General features: G+C 33.4%; 1 protein-coding gene across 2 annotated transcripts in view; it reads left to right on the forward strand.

Annotated features, from left to right (window-relative positions):
- LOC150092458 (ectonucleoside triphosphate diphosphohydrolase 1-like) overlaps window positions 1–22,348 on the forward strand; it is a 181,197-nt gene that overhangs the window by 8,294 nt on the left and 150,555 nt on the right. Inside the window, exon 1 of one of the 2 annotated variants that reach the window (XM_090414936.1) lies at window positions 1,973–2,146. The exons of the other annotated variant lie outside the window; for it this stretch is intronic. The gene's annotated coding sequence lies outside the window, so the exon portion shown is untranslated. Of the gene's footprint in view, window positions 1–1,972; window positions 2,147–22,348 lie in introns of those variants that run through there. 2 annotated transcript variants of the gene reach the window in all.

Raw genomic sequence — 22,348 nt, forward strand, 5'->3', positions numbered from 1 at the left:
GGAAACAAAGGTAGCCATTCTTGTGATACTTCATTACCCGTATGAAATTGATAGTATTGACTCATTTATGGTTTCGCTTTTTCATTTTAGTCAGCTGTAAAGCGTTACTAAATAAAAAATACAGTCATATTTTATATCGCAATCCTAAATAAGTACGACATATTTTATATCTATTTCACATATCATACTTGGTTACGTTTACAATATTTCATGTTGAACGTAATCGGAAGTCAATAGGAAAAAAGTCAGGAAACTGGAGTAGGTGAGAATTATTATTATTATTATTAATACGCGATACCCATCATAGAAATCACTTCACACCCTATCGTCCATAACAGTATTTCTTAAACTTTTTAAGACTTCGGCATCTTACATGGGAAATATTTCTTCGCCATGAAATCCCTATGAAAATTTTCATTCCGATTAAAAATGATCGGAAAAGACATTATGACAATGTCTGTATGCTCTGGGGTAAACCTGTACATTTTTTCGCAACCCTAAGGTTCCACGGAACACAGTTTAAGAAACATCAGTCTAAATTATTTAATTCACCATTTACCATAATACAGAGCGGCCATAAAATAACTTTCCCTCTTTGGAGGCATCTGTAGCTAAAACCAATGAACGGAATGAGACCAAATTTTATATTTAGACTTTCGAAGGCATGGGGAGATGATTTCCGCGAAATAAAGATTTAGTACCAAAAGTCGCCGATAGGGGGAATTTTGGTGCTGGCGGAGCCGAAAGCTGTCAAATATTTGCAGTAAACGCAGGTTAAAAAGGATTATGCGAATTTCACTGTGCGTACGTGACAGCAGCGCCAACAATGCCACTTAAAAAGGGATTGGGAACGTTCAGGCAGTTATTCGAATGATTGACGAATCGGACATCACTCCATGTGACTTTTGGCTGTGGGGTATTTGAAATCCGTTGTGTATGTTGGTGGTGTTCCCAACTTGCATGTCTTGAAAGAGAACATAAAACGAGTTGTTATGAACATTCAATCCGACTCCTTACGCTCAGCTGTAGAGCATGTCGCACACCGGATGCAATTTGTTGTACACAAGAAAGGTCAGCACATTGAAAATCGTGTATTTGGTCCAGGGGACCCTGATCCTAATGAATAAAACATTATTTCCTGTGAGTTCAATCACTACATTCATTTCTGCGTCTCTCGCAAGTTGTTGTTTTAGTTGAATTATTATTATTATTATTAGCATTGTGACACGCCACATATCCAGCTGGAATAAGTGACTCGGCTGTCGCTTACCGCTTGTTTTCGGCTCCGCCAGCGCCAAAATTTCCCCTATCGGCGATTTTTGGTACTAAATCTTTTTTTTTTCGCGGAATCGTCTACCCATGCCTTCAAAAGTCTCAATTTCCCCTATCGGCGACTTTTGGTACTAAATCTTTTTTTCGCGGAAATCGACTCCATATGCCTTCAAAAGTCTCAACATAAAATTTAGTCTCATTCCGTTTATTGGTTTTAGCCACAGATGCCTTCAAAGAGGGAAAGTTATTTTATTCCACCCTGTACGTTATCCGTTACACATGTACTTTCCACTAATAGTATTTACGGCTGTTAATTGCGTGTATTCTCTGGCAGATCTGCCTGTATGCAGGCTGAAAAAATCCCTGTTATCTCCGCATGAGCTTTTAATATAACGTTTCCAAGTTCGTTATATTCAAAATATATATAAAAAATTAATAGAACGAATTTAGGTCCTTGTAGGGCATAATAAAAATGCAAATATAGAGAAGTATGTTCGTGCACTTGACTTTGATATGATGTCCGTCTCTTGTTACACTGAGCACAAAGCAATTCGTGTACTTTGTGGCTGAAGGGTAGTTATGCTATGTGACTCATATGTGGACTCTGCTCACGAATTCCCTGTAGATCGCTTCCTTAAATTTCACAAGGTAGCCATTCCATGAATTATTCACAACACTTAACAAGCACGACTTTCTTGAGTATGAATAAATGCGCTTGTTTAAATTTTAATGAGATTATGCGCGACTTTGTCCTCAAATACCCATTCACTAAACATTTAAAATGATTCCGCCGATGTGACTCCAGCGAACAACCGACCCATTTTAAGATTTAATGGAAAATATCCAACGTCTTGAAGAGATTAAGGAATTTAAAGTAAGTAAGAGTACAGATCCGAATAAATTTTGTTAGGTGATTAGCAGTTTCTGTAAATTTGTATTTTGAATTGTTTATATATAAATGCATCAACGAATAGTCGCAATATAAATATAGAATTACATTGGTTATATTTGAATATTTACGAGAATTATATACATAGTATAATGAGTTTTTTTCCTTGTAAGCATTGGTTGCATTTTTTTTTTTATTTCATTTGATTTTTTTTTTTAATGAGTCGAGATTGTTTTCGTTAAGAACAATTCCATGGTTGGACACGTGCCAAGTTGCTAGTTCATATTCTGTGTTTGATTTAATTGATCATGTAAGGAGACCATTATATTGATCAAATGATTCATTAGATGAAGCAATAATGTATTGACCCTTTCTTTTGGGCAGTTTGCCAAACTTCGTATAGTATTGCATTTTTTTTTTTTTTTTTTTACTTGGATGATTATGTCTGGCTGCCAAGTTTTACTGGCAGACAGTGAGGACACAGATGATACTTGACACAGGCAGGACGTGGGCAATAACGCATATGAAAAAAACAATTAGGTTTACGACTTCTTTACACACACACACACACACACACACACACACACACACACACACACACACACACACACACACACACACACACACACACACACACACACACACACACACACACACACACACACACACACACACCGAAAAAACAAACAAACATTTTTTGATCTTAAATTTTGTCCAAGAAACTCTTGCTACTAATTCTTATTATAGGCCTGATTGTAACGTATTATACTTTGACGTTATTCAGGGTCCAATTAAAGTCTTATTGGTTCCCTTGGGTTTATGGATGGCAATGACGACTGTTTTTTTTTTTTTTTTTTTTTTTAATTAGATTGCAGGTAACCCTCGTATAACGCGGATGTTAGGTTCCATAGAAATGCCGCGCTATGTGAATCGCGTTATGCGAGACTCCGATCACATCGAAAAAGTAGGTTTATGTTCCTAAATAGTTTTTTTTTAAATTATATAAACAACAGTGACCATTGGCGCACCCAGAGAGGGAACAACGGGCCCTGCCCCCCCCTCCAAATGAAAAAGGAAAAAAGACTAGAAACATTTAAAAAAAATTTTCCTTATTAAAATTCATTTTTTTATGTTGTGTCGTGTCTTCTATTTCTATACCACTTATGAATTAGGGGTAACATAAGGTGGGAATACCCTCTGACTCTCGGTAATCACGGTCTTCGTTCGCCTTGCGTTCACAGCGAACGCAAGGCTAACGAAGTAGTGCTCGGCCTCCTCCAAGATTAAATCCTGGGTGCGCCACTAACAGTGACATATCCAACAAAAAATATTTTTATTTAATCTTAATATTTTTATTAAGATTAAATAAAAATATATGTATTTTTCTCATTGTTCATGTAAGTTAAGAAAACATGAACTATGAGAAAAATACATAGTATAAAAGTATAAAAATATGAATTGTACGTAAACTTGATTGCACATCATACATAAATGTTTTAGGCAAAATAAAATAAAGTGCATATTTTACTCGTCATCACTCTCTTCAAAACTAACATTTCGTAGATGGTCTTTATTTACGAGTGGCCCGGACGTCGTCATCACTTGATATCGCTTGGATATCATTTGTATAATTCTCATTGCATACTTCGGCTGGTTTAGTTATCAAGAAGTCCGTAATAAGACCTTGCTTACCACTATGCTGCACTTTTTTATTAAGTTCATAATATGGAGCTAAACAAATACTATAAAAATTACTCACTAGAAAATATAAAGTGCTCATCTTGAGATGAACACACTTAGGATTTTTAATGCACTTTTCTGGAAGAAAACGAAGACAATTTTTAACAAAAAAAAACTTTGTACGGTAAAGAATGGACGTGCATGGGTGCTTAAAGGGTATTTCCCCTAATATAAATTCGCTACTTACAACTACGTGCGCGATGCGGGCAGACGCAAATTTAATAAAGATAAAATTTGATTTTTAAGTCGCGCGATTAAAAAAACCAAAACCAAACAAAAAAAAACAAAAACAAACAAGACTTTTGTATAAGTCTTGATTTTTTTTCAGACGCGGACTTTTGTATAAGTCCGCGTTGAGCGAGGGTTACTACAATTTGTAGATCGCGTTATATCGAAACCGCGTTGTGCAAGTATCGCGTTAATCGAGGATTACCTGTATAGGGTATTCCGAGACTCTATTTACATTTAATCAAAAATAAAACAGCCTCTAAACAGTAGAAAACTAAAATTTACATAATTTGTAGCATTTTAATAAGGCAAGGATTACTATTGGACGTTAATGTTGACAGTATTTCTAGAATTTCAACTAGTGATCGCCGATTTACAATGCAGTTCGATCGTAGAATAAATTCCAAAATGTTCACACTTCTTCCTTTTTATAAAATCGGTTTATGTGGAGATGAGTTTCCACCATTTTTAGTAACCATGCTCGACGCATGACAAGCCTTTTCGGAAGCACATCTTTGTGAGCACAAGACTGTCAAGAATAAATCAAGAAAGCAACTCGACGATGAAAGATTGGCGAGTTGCTACTTCTTAAATAAAATACTCCTAGATAGCGAGAACTTGGCGAACAAATAACCATCTCTAGCGTCTTACTGACAAGCTTCTGCCGTCAGATTAGAAGTTAAACCCGAAGGAATACGATCATTAATCCAGTTTCTTGTTATTCATATTTAGTTTTCGAGGAAACATAAAATGTATTCAGAAGAATGTCTTACAGCTTGGGCAAGGTTTGAGTTTTTTTTTTTTTTAAATAGCTTCCTATTTCACGCAACCCTCGTGTTTTAAACCCCCTCCATGAAAACTCAATGCAGTCTGCTAGGATAAACACATTTGTCGCCACAGCTGTAAGAGGTAGACGGTCTTACTGTTACTAGAAATATTTTCTCGAAGTTTTAAAGTCACCGGAATAATATTCTTTTTTTAACATTCAGTTTTAAAGACAATAAATGTACTTTTTATATTTTTATTTTTCAATTTTAAAGCTGTTCTTTTTTAATAAATGTCATACATTCTAAGAATTGTTCCTTAAGCTCTTGGGTTCCCTAAATTTCCGATCTTGGAATGTTTAATTCATTAAAAATGGGAAGTTAACAACCTGTCTTTTAAGTGTTTAAAAAAAAGTCATCTAACATATTTTTATTCCCAAAACAGACTACATGGAGCTCTTTTAATTCTAGTACTTTTTTGAAAATCGATACTCAGCCTTTTTCCTGCTGTTATCCATCATTAGTAGCTGAGCTCATAACTACTTACGATTTCAAGGTATTAGGACAACAGTACGGCAGACAATTACCACCATCTTGTGATCCTAAACCTAACACTTGTATGTTTGTCTAACAGTGACTTCAACGGGTGATTTTTTAAAGCTGCGGATAAATACGATTTCAAGGTATTAGGACAACAGTACGGCAGATGATTACCACCATCTTGTGATCCTAAACCTAACACTTGTATGTTTGTCTAACAGTGACTTCAACGGGTGATTTTTTAAAGATGCGGATAAGTAAAAATCCGTATTTTTAAAAATAAAATAAATTTATAAATTATAAATAAAATAAATAAAAGCCCAAAAAGAAAGTTCTGGTTGGCTAGATTCGGACCTCTTTCTTCTTACGTTATGACATTATTAAGGCTGTATACGGCCTTTGTAAATAGTATATAATATAAATGTGTATTTTCATAATTTAACTCTCATCTGATTAACGTCGACTAGCAGACGTTAATCAGATCTTCGATCTGTCCAAAGGTTCATTAACTTTTTATAAAGAGAAAACAAACTTGTTTAATAAATAAGCTTCTATTTGTGTCTCTGTAATTAAAGTTTAGTGCACTTTTATAATCTATATTTTATTAAATTTCTGACAGATTATAATACAATTTAGATTCAAATAAGGTATTCTCATTATTTTGTTTGTTCGATTCAAACGTAGTGAATGCCATTTATGATCTAGACTGCGTTAACTAGTTTTTTTCATCTATGTAATGATACTTGCAAATATGACCGCCAGGGGCTTGCAACAAACAAAGTAGTTGATGTAGGATATTCAAGTGCCTATGTCAACAGTGTCACGCTTATCACATAAATAGATAATCGTAGTTAATGTCGTTTGTAAACATATAGTAAAGAGTAGCATTTACTTTTCTAAAAAAAAAAAAAAAAGAAATTATTTTTGTTAAATACAAACAACTACTTATGAAATTTTTCGTCTCACAGCATTGTTAATTAGGTTTCTATGAAGTTATGTTGCTTGGGCGTGACAGGTCATATAGATAAGTTCTAATAAAAGCTAGAAACGAAAAGTAACGAACAAACATCTAATAAACAATTTAAATTCACCTCCAAGAACAGGAGAGAAGGTATAGAAGAAATAGTAATGGAAGAATTAGAAAAATAATTAAAAAAAACTCAAGAAATAGAAAAAACCCCAGACCTGTATGGAATATGCGTTGAACTCTTTAAATATGCAGATAATAACTTAAAAGAAAACCCACTTAAACTCTTCAGTAATATCTGGAAATATCAAAAGATCCTAAAAGGATGGGAAACTGGAGCAGTAATAAATATTCACAAAAAAGGTTGCAAGGACAGATGTGGAAATTACAGAGGCATTACCCTCTTAACGGCATCTAAACTATATGCAAACATCTTAAAGAACAGGCTGATTATACATACAGAAAATTATTTAGAAGAAGAACTGTGTGGTTTTAGAAGAGGGAGAGGATGCACAGATGCCTCTTTCACAATACAACAGATCCTAGAAAAGAATTTAATCTCTCACTTTTCTTCTATTTATTGACCACGAAAAGGCGTATGATAACTTGAATAGAAATCTACTCTGGAAAATATTACAAGATGATAAAATACCTCCTCAATTAATGCAATAGAAAGTCTATACAGAGAAACAAAACTTGGCATCAAATTTGCAGATGGAACATTATCGGAACCTATAACTATAAATAAAGGAGTAAGACAAAGCTGTGGCTTATCCCCAATCCTATTCGATATTTATATAAACAGAATCTTAAAAGAATGGAAAACAATTGTCCAAGATGGAATTGAACTAACAAATAATAAACAGCTAGATACAGTACTTTATGCAGATGATCAAGTACTAATTTAGGTTTCAATTAGTACTGTTTTTTCCAAGGTCATCGCAGAGACGTAGAGGGGGGGGGGCGTCGAAAATATATATGCCAATAAATGAGATGAAAGCTTACGATTTGGATTGTGGGATCGGATGTGCCTAAGATAAGGCCGAATTATTTTCGGCAATACTAGTCGAGGTTTTAAAATAAAAACACCATCATTCTGGAGTTTCATGGACGACGCAAATTTGACAACGTAAATGTATCTGAAAAACTATTGTTATATAAGGGAAATATCGATAAATTGAAACAGCTCTGAACAATTAAAATAACTTTAGCCCAGGTTGTGTTAGCCAAGCTGATTAGGATTGGTTGAAGAAATATTAATTACCTTTTTTTTTTCCGGTTTTTTTGGCGTTTTAAATGATAAAGAATATAATTCTTCTCTTTTGCTATAAGTCTGCCAATTTGAATAATAATGTCTTTATTGCTTGACGGAATTTAATTAAATTATTGGCTATAGTTAGAATCACTGTTTAAACTTCTCACGTTAATGGATTTTATTGGCAATTGTTTGTTTCAAAATAATCTGTTTCCAAAATTTAGCATCAACAAGTAGTGTGAAGTAACTATCTTCATCACTGACTGCTTTTAGTACAAGAATCATTAGGGCCAAAACTTGTCTGTGTTCAGTATTAATGTTGTCCCGTAACTATTATATGATCCAATGATCCTCCTGACATTATTATGGTTAAGGTAACATTAATTAAATAGTAAAACATTTAAAATTAAACTGGAAACGATAAAGCTATAGTAAAACGAAGACATGACTATAGCTTTAGTTTTCAATGTAATCAAAAATTAATTAGTCATCTTTTATGAGGTTGGTGTACTGATGTTGGACACTTGTGTCGAAGTAAATATATGTGAAATAGTAATTTCTCATGTTTAGTAATAAAAAAAAATATGAAAAATAAAATAAATTGCTCTAACTGATTTTAAGGTATATTAGTGAATGAGTTGTAAGATCGGTATTGTGTGTGTGTGTCATTGGTTGATTATCCCTGAGAGTTGGTTTTGTAGTTTTAAATTGTAAATAAAGTCTAAATCTGTTGTACAATAACTAATGTTATATGTCGAGTGGAGGTACAAAGGTGTCAGAGCCAAAAGGCTTCATTTGGGCGATGTAAAATTGCATAGATAGAGTGAGTATTAAATCCAGCATTATTTCAAAGCCTAATGTTCGTAGAAACTATGAAAGATTCGTAAGTTGACGTGAAATGCGGAGGATTGTATTCTTGTAAGCTCTCAGGTCAACTTACGAAACTTTCAAAGTTTCTACAAACATTCAGCCTTGAAATAATGTTGGATTTAATATCCACTCTGTCTATATTGTGTTTCGGAAGTTTTAAAAACATTATCACAATAAAACGAAAAAAAAAATCGTAATGAATAAGCCAATATAATAAAATATTACTTCATTGATACTCAGGGGCAGCTCGTGCATAGGCACTACAGAACTGCAACACCCCCAATTTTTCTCGATATATAAATATATTTATTAATTTATTTGTATTTGCTTTATATTTAATTTTATCATTAACAATCCTATACAATTGTCTTATTTTATATAAAAAATAATAAAAATCCATCTTGTAGCACTTAGGAGGGCGCTAGCAGCACTGTATTTACCAAACGTCATATTGCTACGCGCGCAAGAATATGCACGTCATAGTGAGATGCGAGCTATTAGTGTAATGCGGCACTGTCCGTCGCGCACCGCTGTTGTTTATATGCAGTTTGTGCCAGTAGTAGAGTGTTGGTAGTGTTTATCGTGTTTACTCCGTATCTTTAAATATTTGGACACTACAATTAAAAACATAACTTTTTTTATAGTAATTTTGAATTATACTAAACTGTATAATTTTAGCGATAATAAACAACTTTCGAAATATACATACACACTGTACTTACAGTGTGTATGTATATTTCGAAAGTTGCAGCGCCCCCACGATTTCAAGGCAATGAATAAAATGAATGAATAATAATTTTTAACACTTTATTTTCACAAATAAATTGCAATTTCCAATTACAATTATTCATTTTTTCAATCATAATGAACTTATTAATTCTTCTTTTGGAGGATTTACAATAAAATACCGGCTAAACATCTTAATATACTTTTCAAAACGCTTTCACTGAATAATCTTCCTCATAATTTCTCCCGATTCTAGCAATCTTCGGCCTGATAAGAGTATTTAGTGCTATTTCAACACTTATTTGTTTCTGATTACAAAACTAACCATTCTTCCTTAACAGATGAGCAAAGTCTTCGAAAGATAATTTTCTAAAACTATTGTGAGTACATATAGTATCGAGGGTGGAGTATTTGGCACCTATCTGCAACAGCCACTTAAACACATAATTAAAGAATTACCGGAGACAAAAAAATCGAACCGGTTTTTCTTTCTTTACTGAATTTTTTTTTTAAAATTAAATGTATTTGTTTTAGTTTTCTCAAGAATTTTTAGATTTTAAACTTAATTAAAAAAAATATTTTTTTAAATTATTATTTTTTAATTTTAAAGATTATCTCATCGAATTAATAATTGGACAACATTTACTATCGTTAGGCGATACTGTTAGACAGGGAAAGTAACTGGGTTCAGGAAAATCACACACACACACACACACACACACACACACACACACACACACACACACACACACACACACACACACACACACACACACACACACACACACACACAAATCATCCCTAGAGTCAACTGTGAGGGTTTGCTGAGAAGTTGTTATAATCAACGTACAGGAGCGAATTCTCCATGCTTGCTGCGCAAGCTCATTAATTGAAAAAGAAGTAATATTTATTTGTTAATAAATGCACGCATTTATAAGCATTCCATTTAGGCTTTTATTTTTGTAGACAGAAGATGTTTTAAGCTTGCGCGGCAATAATTGAGCTTTGCGTTGTGTATCGACGGCCGATGCTTGCTCATCTATTCAAAGCTACCTTGGCTTGCTCGGTTGTAAGAGCTTCCAGGTCCTCGCAGCAGCATTGTGATTTCATGCGCGCGCATAGCCATTTCCGCTCCCTTCACTTCGTCTTAAACACAGTCCATACGCAGTCAAAGTAGCTCTAGCCAGTGAGCTTCAGTCAATCTTTACAAGTGTGCGTGTTGCTTGGGAAAATTAAGTTACAACCAACTTTTTATGACGATGTTATTGACCAGTTCATAAAGAAGAACCGTAGGGTAGAATTTGTATTCAAGTAGCTAAATTGAAAAAGATAGAATATCATTTGTAAAATAAATGTTGTATTTGTATGTTTAAATGTACATAAATTTCTAAATATACAGTTTTAAATGGTCAGTAATTCATTATTCTGCTAATCAGACTTCAATCACACATCTGACTCCCTGAATGATAACATGAGCAAGCGTAAATTTCAAGACCAGCATTTGCCCGTGGTAACGTACACATTATTCTAACATATTCCCCACGAAGTGTTATACACTTGTTGCAACGCTTCTGCATCATCTGCAATCCTCTGAGAAAACAGTATTTCCTTGTTGCATAAGCCAGCCATTTTTGTTCTAGGTGTTTATCAGAACTTTTTAGCTTCCCATCTCGTATATCTGCAGCTCGCGCCCCAATTTTTCTCGATATATAAATATATTAATTAATTAATTTATATTTGCTTGTAATATTTAATTTTATCATCAACAATCCTATACAATTCTCTTATTTTGTATAAAAAATAATAAAAATCCATCTTGTCCCACTTAGGAGGGCGCTAGCAGCATTGTGTTTACCACAGTGTAGTATTGCTACGTGCGCAAGCATATGCACGTCATAGTGAGATGCGAGCTATTGTTCACTGTTGTTTATATGCAGTTTGTGCCAGTAGGAGTGTTCGTAGTGCTTATCGTGTTTACTCCGTCTCTTTAAATATTTGGACATTACAATTAAAGACATAACATTTGTTATAGTAATTTTAAAGTAATTTTGAATTATACTAAACTGCATAATTTTATCGATAATAAACTATATTTTTTCACGTTTAATTTTTTTTAAATTTTTACCATAATTTCGATATTTTATCCAAACACGTATAAAAGACGGCAAAGTTGCGGCACCCCCACGATTTCAAGTCACGAGCCGCCACTGTCCATGATGAAAATAATTTTAGAAAAAGGAATTTGAAAGGGTTCAAGTATTCTTACAGTAAATTCTAAGATTTGGATAAGTTTCAGTTGAAGTCTTTTTAATTTCTTCCCTATTCCATATGACTAATTGATTGCCATTATATTTTTTGTACTTACTAAATATTAACTTTAGTAAAAATTCCGATGTTACAACACATTTCTTTCTAAATAGTTGAAGTAGCTAAAATGAATGTTTCAAACTGAATCACGTAACATTAATTTATCACGTGGTTCACTAAACAGGTCGTCTGCTTTCATGTCTTAGTACTGTATGGCCACGTGGAGCGCATGAATTATCGGCGCTTGCAAACAACAGCAATGACGTTATATCAATAAAGTGGCAATACAAGATTTAATTGGGTTGAGATATAGTATAACAGAAGCAATTCAGATTGGCCTGAAAATACGGTAATCTTACCACAAACATGTAGATGATTAGTTAGGCAGGTATTTAGGTGATTTCGTTATTAGCTCGGATGGCAAATGAATCGCTTTCAATTGTACATTCACTTGTGTGAAATCTTTTGCAAAATATCTCCTGTAAACGACGCCGTTGTGTGACGTATTTGTCCTCTGGACGAGCGAAGACTGTGGCTTCTATTACAGAAGAGATGAGTAACCTTTTATTATTTCATGTTTCCTATTATTTGTCTGCTTGTGTTATTTTTTTTCTTCATATTTGAATTCGCATACTTTTTGTTTGTTTGCTTCTTGATATTCCATTGTGTAATATTATGTTCGTTGATATTAGAGGCAACTGCAAAATGCCACCTGCCGGTACCACTATCCATAATAGGTATCAATATTCAGAAAATTTATAAATTCAGATATGCATGCGAGCTGTCAATGAAAAAAAAAAAAAAAAAAAAATCAAGTTATATATATAAACGATAAGAAATAAAATTCAATGACAGAAACGTGCTGTAATCCCCCCCCCCCCAAAAAAATAATAAATAAATAAGCCATATTCATTGTCTAGCGAAAATTTACTACATAGATATATGTACTGTATGTGTACATAATACAAACAATTATACTGAAAAAAATTAAATAATATATATATATATATATATATATATATATATATATATATCTTAGTTCGTCTCTTAGTTCCAAATATTCTAAATAAATTCATCCATCCAATTCTCGTCCGTCCAAGATGGGTCGAGTCCCCTAATTAGGAATCTTAAAGCAATTAATGTAACTGGCTTGCCATTCCTCTGCTACATCCCAAAAGAACTATGCTTATAGATTTGTGTGTTCACGGGGCCAGTTCGGCTGTTTTGAGGGATGGAAAACCGGAGTTTCCGGGAGAAAATCCTTCACCGAAAACAGCTGATAATGGTTCCTGATGTCATAGAACGGGATTTCAACCCGCATCTTTCCAATCAAAGGGCTCACCTATACCAACTGAGCTGAGGAGGTTCATTTTGTCTCCTTTATCTCATTATTGTTTTGTATTTTGTCTATATTTGCATTTTGTTTTTATTTGGTTTTACTGTATGGTGCCTGTGTAGTTCTGTAGTTCAGTTAAGTAGAGCTGTTCTCACTAAAAAAAAAAAAAAAAGAAAAAAAAAAAAGAAAACCACTTGAATTTTTAACTTATTAGGTAAAAAGATAAAACTTAGATCGTTTGGACATGATCTAACGCAATGTTTCCCAAACTTTTTCTTCGACGGAACACTTCACAAATCCTGAAATTTTCACGGAACACCTTGGTTATTTTGTAACGTATTAATTAATAATTAATTGTTAATTTAGCTGATTTATTATTATTAATAAATAGTTGATTATTAATTAATAATTTAATTAAAGATCAATTAAACATAAACATCATTAAATAAATTTGTGCTGATTTTCATTGACATGTCCCATTCTGATTACCAAAAATTTATAATATTATTATAAGTATTTACGAGTGAATGCAGACTTTTTCTCTTGTGTGCTGGTAGTTTTCCCTTCCTTTTGTACATCCTGGAGATCGCTTTGTTGACTGGTGGTGGATGAGTCACTATCTGTTGCGTCACAAACACCTTCAATAAGAGATTTCTTAATACCAAAATTGAACAAAGTGCCTTGTCTCTTATTCATATTAGAATTTAAATCTGTATTTCTATTACTTTTAAAAATATGACGGCACTCTGGTTTCAGAACAAGCACTTACACGCTGCAATACGAACTGGCGAAGAAAGTATTCAGTATTAATAGATATTAGAACCGGATACAGACCACCTTGATCTTCAATTTCAGTGGAAAAATTTTCTTTATACTTCCTTGCTGATTGGTCACTAACATTTGCAACACAAACGTTATTTCTGTCAGTTTTGAGAACAGAGGATACGCCACCCATTGTTGTAATCGGCTTGCATGCAATTTTTATGATCGCTCATAAACAGAAGTACAGTATTCTCTTTCCCGATTGTTGAAAGATTTCGATGTGTGAAAATTAACGATAATTCATGAATATTTCCATGTTTAAAAATATGCCGCTTGGTCACCAGCATTTGCTACATAGATGTCATTTCCTTCAGTTTTGAGAACAGAGAATACGCAGCCCATTGTTATAATCAGTTTGCAGGCAATTTTTATGACCGGTCATAAACAGCGGGATTCCCTTTTCCAAATGTTGAAAGGTTTCGATGTACGAAAATTAACGATACACAGATGTTATTAGGCGTTCTGGGTCTGAGCTTTTCGACATATTCACGAATATTACTCTCCTCAGAATATTTCTACTATAAAATATTTATTCATGAAAAATGCTTAGAAAACTAAAATGACAAATTCCAGGAGAACTTCTCGCGGAACACAGTTTGGGAAACCCTGATCTACCGAATGGAGAAAGACGTATAAGAAGACCTAAACGGACGTTTAGGTCTTCTTATACGTCTTTTTAGGTCTTCTTATACATCGGAGCATTTAGAGAGGGCGCAAAGTCATAACTATATAGATGCAGCTCTTCACGATAATGCAAAGTTTCCTACAACCTAGCAGAGTTATGGAACAAACACCAATGTCTCTTTCTATAGGATAATGCACCATCTTATACTGAAGGTGCTACGAGGCATGAGGAAAATCTTGGGAAAATCTAACAAAATAGTCCTGCACAAACTTTCACAAAATCTCTACCTCTATTCATTAAAGGATACCTAAAAGGATGAAAAGTGTAAATGTGATAGGGGCTAAAGGAACGCCTTAACTGTATTGAGGTGTATAAAATTTCTCTGAAACATGCTGTTAGAAAACTTATTTTAACGTGTAAAGGATTTAAAGTTAGAACAAGATTAACTTAGAACGAATGAAGATGAAAATGGTCTGAAAGAGTAAGGAGTGAGGAGACAAATGTACAAATGTTAAAGAAAGCAACTAAAAAGTATGGTAGGTACAAACTTGAAAACAAAAAACAAACAAACCAAAAAAAAAACATGTCAATATACGAAAATTTCGATATTACTTTTAGGTTGTATCAAGATATTCGTGTTTTATCTTAAGATCTACCGAGACAATCTTCGATTAGAGAAGGGCTAAGAAACGACTTGTGAGCGGTAGGCACATGAATAAAAAAAAAGAGGATGAGAACGAAGAATTAATGATACGAATGGGTAAAAGCACTATGATTTTTAGTCCATATACTCACAATCTGTCCTCGTAAGCTAAATTCCACAATCCCGAATCTTTGTAACTTTTCTTTGCACCCTTTCCACAGCTTCTTTATCCCCTTGAAACCCAGGAAACGAAATCTGTGCACAGTAGTCTTATCAAGGCCTTATGAAGAGACAGAAGGACTTCCTTATCATGTCAAGGTTCAATTCAACGTCACAATTATCCTTTGAGTCGTATTTAGAATTTTTGCTATGTGACTCTTGAATTTCAAATTCTTATCCACCATTACGCCAAGATCCATAACCTCATCAGTTTCTTTTAGCATAATCGGCAAATATAATATACTGTTTGATTTGTCATCACGCTAAAGTGCATAACTTTACACTTACTAACATTACTAACTGATAGCAATTTCCGTTTGCCCAAATTTCCAGCCTATTCAAACCATTCCCTAAATGCTGTATACCTGTAGCATCCCTGGCTACCTTTGTACCATCGGTAAAGAATTGCACATCGAACACATTGCACACGTAGTTCAGTCTGCAACGACGATGACGTTATTAAAATTGTATGACGTTATTCTTATTGCTTTATGAAGGAATGTGATTTGCAAAGTTTAACATTAGCAAGTAGAGAGTCGATATGTTGCGGCACCCTTGGTGTGAAGAATTTCACCATTTTTACAAAGTTAGCGAACACTCTACACGTACACACTGTAAGTACAGTGTATACGTGTTTGGATAAAATATCAAAATTATGGTAAAAATTTAAAAAAAAAATTAAACGTGAAGAAAATCGGCCGTCGAACCCACACTATTTTCAGACATTAAATATATTGTGTTAGGATTAGGGACTACCAGATGGCGGCACTTACTATTCGCCTTCTTCACTGAGTGCCGATTAATTAGTGATAGCCTGGGGTTAGCTATCTATGATTGGCTACCAGTGGAGATTGAACTCTCCACTCAGTCTCCAAAGAGTTATATAGGGCTAAAAAAACGGCCTCGCATACTCCCTATACCTGAACAAAAAGGCGTCAGCTGATTATTATTTTATTTTATTTTTATAAAATAGAAAATAAAATTATAATAATCCCATGTCCTAACTTAAATAGATAGTCGTCATCGCCTCGCCATTCTTTGTCTGTCTCAAGTCACAGAAATTTTAACATGCAACTGTAGGGTGATTATATCTTTTATTTTTAACGGAATCCCTCCGTTTTTCTTGTGCATATTCGATTATCACAATAAAACGAATAAAGTCCTGTTATGATATTTTAAAGTTTTTTTATTTATTTTTTATTAGCGTACCGTTTGTAGTATACAGTCGTGCGAACAATTTTTTTTTCTTCACTTTCTTTAAACACATTTACTTAATATTGTATATGTACAATTATATTATTATTATTATTACATCTGAGTACTTCCATGGAGTCAGTAGACTGATCACAGGCGGTCCACTACATCAACAGCCCCCATCAATACCTGTACAATGATCTGTCATATTTTACTTCGAACCCATTCACCGACAAAGCATTCACAGCTAACTCTGGCAATCCATTCCACTTATTCAGAACTCCAAGCAAAAATATTAGTCCTCACGCCCTTACGAACCACATTTTTATTTCGTTTCCATCAATGATCCCCTAGTTTTTTTTCCACATTATTCATGTACTGAAATATTTTCTCCACATTAATCCTATAAACTCTCTTAAGAAACTTATATCCCTCTTCTCTTATCCATCTAGTAACCAACCTTTCAACCCATAAATCTTCAGTCTCTTTTCATATGCATATATGCAAAATCCCACGATCTGCCACCATCTTGATGACTCAACTCCGAATCCGTTCCACCACTTCCTCATCTTCACGAACCATGCAACCAGATCCAAGCGGAAGAATCCAGATGAGGCCTTATCAAAGCCTTATAAACAAGAATAATAACCGACTTATCTCTGCTTGGCAGGGTTTTCTTCAATAACTAAGTAATCCTCTGCACTGTTTTAGGCACTTTGAAATGTGTCCTCTGAACCTCCTCTCCCCAAATCTCTAGTATCATCAATTTCCTAGTTCCATCCATATGTTACATAGCTGGTAATCGTTTTACTCCAAATGCATAACTTGCATTTAGCCACATTAAATTGACATCCATTCACCTTGCTCATACTGCCAGTTTATTTAAATCATCCTGTAAGATGTCAACATCGTCTCTTACTATACCTAATTTTGCATTATCTGCAAACAACTGTATTGCCATTATAATTGTAATAATGATTCATTTGTATATATCCGCGAACTATACCAACATCTTTGATACAAAGTATGACTTATTGATTAAATATAATTCTATGGTATTAAAAGTGATCTTAATCCATTAGATCACATTTTGGGAAAACTATATTTGGGCGTTAGCCATATCAGTGCATCAAAAAATAGAGTATGAGTTGGTGTTGTTTCAGGAGCGTGCCAAAATCCCTCGCTTATGTCATCATAAACTGATTATATGCCTAGAATGGCAAAACGGTGATCAGAACTAGAGGACTACACCTTGTGAGATTTGTGGGACTCACTTTTCTCTAATCTAGTGCTTTCCAGTACTAATTTCAGCATTTTAATCCATATTCTTTGTAATATGTTAGTCTCTGTTAATTTTAGCATTTTATTCTATCTTCTCTTTAATACGTTTGGTTCAATGATCTTTCAAAACCAAGTCACTGTGCTACATATACACCTATTTTTCTATAATATGGTAATTCAGTCTACAGTGACTGTCAAGGCTTATATTCAAAGGTCAATTTGGTTGTTTTGGGAATGAAAAAATTGAAAAAAAAACTGAGTTTCTGAGAATCACATGCAAATGAGACCAGATATACAACCTTCATTCGAATTCTTATAAAAGTTAGAACTGGATTCGAATTCTGGTGACAAAGGTATCATTGCTGCTGACTGAGCAATGGAGACTTTTTGTTTTAACATACTACATATGTGTGTGTGTGTGTGTGTGTGCGCGCGCGCGCGCATATATTTGCTTTTTTGTATGCTCTCTGAAATATTTTGCATTTCATTCTTCATTTATTATTTTTTCACTTGAAATTAATATTTCGTTTTATAAGGATCGAACCTAAAATGGAATATTATATCATTTTCATTTCAAACGCGCCGTTTTGAAATAAATAAAATAAATCCCCTAATGCCTTTTATTCATCAAAGGAAGTAAGCGACGCCATTGAGCTGCAACTAACTTTTTGAAGACAAGTGGACAGCCAGCTGTCTTTTAGCCAATCATTAACAGACAACATGTATCAGTGATTTTAGTTGGCAATAGGGTAGGAAAGTATGGCAGACAACTACTGTCATCTCGTTGTCCGTAACCGTAAAATATATCATTGTCTGGCATAGAATGATTTCTCCAAGCCAATCAGCTATCTCAAAGCGTTGATTATTTTCTTTTATTTATTTAATCACTCCTACACACAGTGGTGCACTCAGGATTTAATCTTGGGTAGGGCCGAGTTGAGTTGACGATTTGAGAATACACCCTACGCATTGCATACGACCTATGACTGAGCATCTGCAGTGATCACCAATACATGAAACCCGTGATCTCCTCTGGCCCAGCTCGGGCAAACGAAGTACCACTTGGTCCTCCTGAGCACTACTTCGTTCGCCTGAGGCCGTGATTTCCGAGAGCTATAGGGTATTCCCATCTTATGTGCCCGCTAATTGATAAGTAGTATAGAAATAGAAGACACGACACAACCTAAATAAAAAAATGAATTTTAATTAGGAAAAGATTTTTGGAAAATTTTCTAATGTTTTTTCCCTTTTTCTTTTTTTTTTGGGGGGGGAGGGAGAGACAGGACCCCTTCCCCCTAGTGCGCCACTGCCTACACACGAGAAGTTTCGGAACTTATAACAAATCGAAGCCGTTTTAATTTCTATCCTGGTGATGGATGGAAATTATGTATTGTTGTCTGCTATGATTAGCGAAGTTATATTATATATGATATCGCTAATCGAGGCATTCCAAGTCGAAGTATGTTTAAAGCGTTTTCTAGAAATTACCAGAGAACGGAACATTTTATATCGTTTATATTCCACTTGAACATGTATTTCGAACAGTGGTCACTGAACGAGAAAACAGCGCAATAACTATTTTAAGTAGTAAAAGCTTTTCACCATAGCATGTAGATCATTATACGAAGAAGGCTTTATCCACAACATGCAGCGTATTCATCACCTCGAATCCGGGGATTATGTAACTGCTGGCAATTTGTAAATTTCTCAATGCGAATTGTTTATCGTCAATGGACATTGATTCTCGAAGTATCTATGGGATATTGCTTAACTGTCAATCTGTGGGGCATCCTGTACGATAATTTCATTAGTTCGTTTATTTTCGAAGGCCTTGTAGGTAATATTTATTGAAATAATTTTGTAAACTTGTAATTTCAAATTGCAAGCCAAGTCTTGAATAAACACTTGAATATGCAGAAGAGCGATTTTGGTGAAAAATACAGATGACAGCGTGATACTAGATCATTTGGTGTTGTCTGAAAGAAACATTAATTATCCAGTCCCACTGGAGTTTAAAGAATTTGGCGACGGTGGCGACTCAGGCATATACCTGGATTCATTTACCATGTTTTTTTTTTTCTTCTTTCCCCCGAAACTTTATTATTATTATTATTATTATTATTATTATTATTATTATTTACATTTATTATTATATTATTAATATAATAATAAATTAATTAATATAATAATAAATAATAAATAATAAATAAATAATAATATAATTATTATTATTTACATATATTATTATATTATTAAATATTATATTAAATATTATTATAAATATTTACACAATTACAACAATTGTTTTTAGTGACATTCCAGCTTGTAATTTTTACAAAATTCAGCACGTAGTGTTGCATATGTGATTAATTTTCTACATTGCATTTCAATTAAAATTTTGATAATAATACTTTTTTGCATCTATATTTACGTGTTCTTCTAATATTGACAATGAAGATTGCACGGAATTTTTTAATAATGGATAATAATAATAATATGATAAAGTCGCATATAAATTTAAAGTTTAACAGTTTATTGGCATCACGTATACAAATTATACATATTATACTATTCAACTTGTATAATTATAAATATTTCACAATACAATTCAATGCACAGTACAATATTACAAAATAAAATTTAAGTATTACTATCATATTCTGTTGGCTTACCAGTTATAATAATGCACATGTTGATATTTTAATTCCTAATTGAATGAACCAATTTGTAAATCAATACCTTAATTGGTTATGATATATGAGTTCTAATGATCTCTTTTACTATACGTTTAAAGTAATTGTTAACATTGTTTAATCCCATAAGGTAGTTTCTCAATCTTTTTCTGAATACATATTCTGAGGTTGTGGATTTAATTTTATTCGGAAGTTTATTATAGCTACTCGTCGCAATGTACTCGAAAGATTTATGAAAAATTTCTTTGTTAGTCTTAGGTAATTCCAGCGTGTTTCGACCGCAGCGCAATCTATAGTCTATATTATATACCAAGAAACTGTCACCGTTCATTTTTACGTATAATAGACAACCATAGGTATAGTTTCTGAAATATGAACGATATACAGATCATTGGTGTGTGCGAGGTCGGTAGTAGTTATGGCTCTAATTATTCTGTTTTGTATTCTTATTAATGGAAGCAGACATTTTTTGCGTTTTACGCATTATGTATAAAATAACAATTTCTCTATTTTCATCGTACAGAGTATTTACAATTAATGCGTATTACACTTGATTCGCTGTACATTATACTGCACGCAGTTTAAAGCACATTATTTCTTTTCAATATTTTTTTTTCTTTGGATACAAATTCATATAATTTTTTTTAAATATCTGTATTATTATTATTATTATTATTATTATTATTATTATTATTATACACCGTAATGACTGTTTTGTTACGTAATTTGTTGTCTTTGATTATGAGGATTACGTGTAGATGAATGAGGCGGATTAATCCCACCTACTTCGAAGCTTTGGTTAGCTTTTATGAAGAGAGTGGGATTAGCCTTCACTATTTATGCTGTGTTTACTGTTTATGGGTGGGATGTAGGCATTGGATGCTGGTGATTTGTTCCAGAGTTCGTGTTTTAATGTTCTGTAGTTATCGATGTGTTTTAAATTACTTGGTAGGTTGTTGAGTAGTGTGGGTATCTGATGTGATCTCACCAAAGAACCATATAAGTTGTTGAAGGGTGTAGGGATGTAGAGAGTTGTTGTAGGTCGTGTTATACGATATGTGTATAATTTTTTTTAAAATTAATAATAATAATTTATTACATATGATATATACATTACATACATTTGTTTACATATGATACATACATGTATTCTGATAATTAATAATAATAATAATAATTTTTTTTCTCAATAATAATTATGATAATTTATAACATATGATACATACATTACATACTTTTCATTACATATAATATAACATTATATACATCTGATTACATATAATACATATTTTTTATCTTATTTTATTTATTTATATTTTTATCTTGGATGAGATGTTATTTCTCAGCTTTCATCCTCGAAGCTTACTTGTTAGCTTATCTGAGGATGACACCAGTTATTATTTATTATTATTATTCCTGAAACCTCGAAGGAGTCCGAAGACTCATCGCGGGAGGACACCTACAACTGTCGCAACCACTAAACCGAACCTTTACTACGAATCATCTCCATCAACGCCATCTACCGCCCACCTCCACCACCACAGCTAGTTCTTTTTGTCTGTAAATTGCGTGTGTTCTGAATTTATTGGTTTCTTTGCTGTGTTGGGAAGCTATGAAATCAAATCTGTGTTTAATAAGCTTGATTTCCTCTGCACCCGTCGATTGAGAAATTCGCGCGCGCACACACACACAAACTTGGAATGTATTGATGCGTCGCTGAACTGGAAGCCTGACCGAATATATTCTGTTTCATTGAGTTTGTATGGTATTTTGGGTGCGTGTTTCTTGTTCATAGTATAATAATAATAATAATAATAATAATAATAATAATAATAATAATAATAATAATAATAATAATAAATTGATCGATATTCATTTCTAAGGAAATTTTTAAAATATTAAAATATGGTTTCTTAGAAGAACCTTACAAAGGTTCTTCTAAGAAACCTTACGTTTGTAAACTTCTTCCTGTCTTAA

The sequence above is a fragment of the Typopeltis vanoorti genome, chromosome 26, assembly GCF_054136105.1.
Source record: "Typopeltis vanoorti isolate ZY-2024b chromosome 26, IOZ_Tvanoo_1.0, whole genome shotgun sequence".
Taxonomy (NCBI): domain Eukaryota; kingdom Metazoa; phylum Arthropoda; class Arachnida; order Uropygi; family Thelyphonidae; genus Typopeltis; species Typopeltis vanoorti.